Raw genomic sequence first — 4,055 nt, 5'->3', positions numbered from 1 at the left:
CTCCTTACACACACAGTTTGGAGCTCCCTATTTAGGAGCCTGCCCTTCCTTGAGTTCTTGCCAGGTTCTCAGTGTTTTTTATTGTGCTCTCTGCTGTGTGCTCTGGCCCTGATCATAATCCTGATCCTTTTTCTGGTCCTGTTCATGTTCTAAGACCTGTTGATCCTGACTTTGTATTAACCTGACCTGAGATTGTTTGTACCTTTGTTTTCAAATTAATTTGTTAGTTGTTTTGGTTGTGTTTGTTGTTTCTGGGTTTAGATATGTTTACATGTATATTATTGCACCAATCCCAAAATAAACTTTCACTGCACCTATCAGTGAACATCAGTTTATGTGATTAGTGATCACCTGCCTCACAGCTCGTACAGTTTGTAACACATCCACAGCATGTCCCTTCTGAATAAAAGTGACTGCTTTCATTTTTTTAATTTTTATGTTTATTTTGCTTTAGGGCTATTATGTTGTTTTGTGTGCCTGTATGCTGATGTGAAACATCAAATAAAAGTCTAGCAAACCCGTTAGTGTCAGGTTCCACTGTGATGGGTTTCTCCAGCCCACTGGGTTACACCCAGAACCCCCAGAGGCACACATCAATGTACAGTATACAACAATGTACGGTATACAACAATGAATCAGTGTGTCAGTATTTTAGTTCCCTGGTGCTTCCACCTCTTCTTTGCCTATGCTGACAAAGGCTCCTCCTTCTAAGATATCCAGCCTAGGTCTCTTCCTGTGACGTACATGGGGTCACTGATGGGCGAGTTGTCATATCAAGGTCACAATGAGGTAATTAAATGCTTGAATAGGCCTCTTTGAATTTCTTCTTCTTCCCCAGCTGGAGGGATCCTGGATTCTAGTTCCAGGGATTCCTGGGTCCCATACCTCTCATTCCTCAGTTAAAGCAGGCCCAAACGCAACATTTTTACTTTACATAAAATGGTAGACAACCCTATATGTAAAGTAAAAGTGTAATTGATTTTTAAAAAATAGTGGGTGCAGCACTGCCCCTTTCAGCGTCTATCAAGACTTAATGGGAAAGCAAAGCCTCCCAGGATACCTACGTCATGCATCCCAGGGGGGTCTCACTGCTTCTTTTTCCACTAAGGGGGAAAGATGCCAACCTCACGCATATGAGATCAGTTCTCTTTTTATCCTCTCTTAGCGGGCTACATCACCGTGGAACTGATTGAGGAAGTTTGGGCAATAGATAGTAATGTAGCTATCTGCGGAGTGTTTAACCACCCTTTTAATCCACAAGAATTTTATGCCATATACTTAGTAGCAGTTTAGGTGTGTTTTAAAAAAAAATTTTTATATTTTGTTGGTGTTTTTGACAAGCATATTTTATTGGTGGGTGAAATGGGAGGGATAATTCACTATTTCAACAATTGGGAGTCTGATCATTTTGGTCTGGCACTCAGAGTAACTTAAAGATACATTTGTCTCTCTTTAATCCACTGGAAAATGAATTTTCCACCAACATATCAGGTAGCGAGGGGAGGGGGGCTTGTTTAATGAAAATTCACTAATCTCTGAGAATGACTGGACAAGGATTGAACAATTTACAGCTCTGATAAAATGCAGCTTCTTTTCTCACTGCAGATCACTTAGAATAAATCTGTGAATCTGACATTTACTGTTTTTTCACTGAATGTCAGTATACTGTAGACCTCAATGGGACCCCAATGCCAGACCATGCTTTTGGTAACAATGCACAAGAAGAATAATGTGGCAAGCCACAATTTTCATTTCTTATGCTTACATTAAATTTTGAATTATGTTTCAAAATCGGTTATTAATATTTACACAGTACATGCTCCAAGAGCACCCACAAAAATAATCGAAAGAAAGCCCAGACACCAGTTAATGTGTCTTTATTTTTCTTTCTTCATACCTGATATAGGTATCACCCTAATATAAATTCCTATACTTTGTTATATCACACTTATAAACATTATAAAATTTGCTAGAAAAGAACACAAAAAAAATATTTATATTGAACATGTATTTTATTGGATAGTGAACTAATTACATAATCAAATGTTATTAGTTGCAGAATGAAATAAAGATCCCACCATACACCAAAAGAATGTTTGCTAATAATTTTTTTCTTGACAACAATCTCTGTATGTTGACATTCCTGAAAGAAAATGTAGAAAATTACATGTACATGAAAAATGGATTATATGGTACAAAAAGAATAATATTTTTATTTGCTCCTCTGTTGATATAGTTAGGCTAACACAACAGGTCTGTATAGGTCTTTTTGTATTCAGGTCACAACAATGTAGAAGGCGTTTGCACATTAAAGTAGCTTTCCTAGTTTAAACAAGTGTCAGTAACAGAAGTAACTGCATACTTGGATAACAAGCTAATTATTTCCTCGATGTGTTTATTATAGTTACTGTTAATTATTACTATTCATTAGTATAGCAAATGCTTCCCTTGAATAATTTAGAGTGCCCATATACATTTATTAATGCTAGCAAAACAAGTAATCACAGAACAATTATAATAGAAAAAGGTATTGATCAATAGAGGAATAATCTGGTTGCTATTTAAGTTGTTTATTAAATATTTTTTCAGAAAATTGGTATCAGTTTAGTTGCAAAGTTCTTTAAGTGTTAATCTAAAATAATTTATTAGACAATGTGTGAGATTGAAAAAATGTAACTTACAAAGTTAACGTGTATCCTCAAAGAATTCCAAGAAGTTTTCCATCTTTACCCCCAACACCAAGTTGGCTTGTTAAGCCAGTGAGGCCATTCAGATTCAGCCCTTTCTAATGAGGGGACAGTTGTGTTTAGTTAAAATGGATTTTAAACCTTATAAAGTGTCATGTAAACATTGATAATAAATATAACTAAAACATTTGTTAGAATTGTAAAAAGAGTAAACAATATTAGGCTGACTTACTTATAGGTTACAAAGCATCAATGTGTCGGAGTCAGGATACCTAATTGTACTTCACAAGCTTATTGCAAAGGAAAGCAAAATGATGCTGCTACCTTTAATACATAGTTATATAGTAATAGTACCTGTGTAGCCAGGTGTCAAGGCAACACTGTACTTTTTGCATTAGCACACATCAAAGTTAAACTAAATTGAACATTGTACTTGTAGATCATTGGATCAGAAACCAGGCCAAACCCTCAACTTCTACTGAGGGTAGGTCAATGCCCCTCCTCTTGAGACAATGCATTGCCCCCGCCCTTAATTCTGTTGTTAACTGCTAGCACTTCGATAGTAAGTAGGGTCTGAGGCTTTTCTAATTGTAATAAAAGGGGTGAAGATAAGGGCCCATGTATATCTAGACATATGATTTATAAAAACTCCACATTGAGATTAGTAAAATGTACATAAGGTTACATGTGCCTAGCATGTGATTGTTACAATTAAAATGTGTGGCAATTTGGTAAGTACAAATATGTAAAAATTATATTAAATAATTACTTTAATATAATAAAAAAAACAATATGCTTACAAGCGCATCTCTGAGTGTAATGATAACATCACCCTAGAAAAAAAATATTTACAAATGAAAAACAGTACTTACATGCTTAGCCACACAAGTCACAAAACAAGCAATAAGATATTCCCTCAAACATTCCCTTGTGGGAATCCTCCAGGTCCTTGTGTTTTATTGGCAGTAGTTGATTCTCACAGATTTGATGGAAGGTTAGATTCCCTATTTTATAAATAGAGCCCTAAAGAATTTTTGTTTACATTGCAAACCATTCATCACTTAAAACAACCAACCAGTGTGGGTAATAAAGAGAAGTGATTATGGGTAAAATGGTAAAGCTGCTTTTTTTAACACCTTATTGTGTTGAAATGAAATATTTAAAATTAAAGGTTTTCGTTCACCAGGCCATGGTTTATCTAGTATTGGTTATTATTCATCTTGGAAATTAAAGACAATTTGTCCAAGTCACTTGTTTAGCTCTAAAGCATTTGAGGAGAATACTCCTGTATTTACATCCACACAGGCAGGACAGCAATTGAATTCAACCACAACAGAATGTAAAAAAGGGTATGATAATTCTCCAAGA

The sequence above is a fragment of the Pyxicephalus adspersus genome, chromosome 2 (genome assembly GCF_032062135.1).
Source record: "Pyxicephalus adspersus chromosome 2, UCB_Pads_2.0, whole genome shotgun sequence".
In the NCBI taxonomy this organism is placed as follows: domain Eukaryota; kingdom Metazoa; phylum Chordata; class Amphibia; order Anura; family Pyxicephalidae; genus Pyxicephalus; species Pyxicephalus adspersus.
This window is presented reverse-complemented; position numbering follows the sequence as displayed.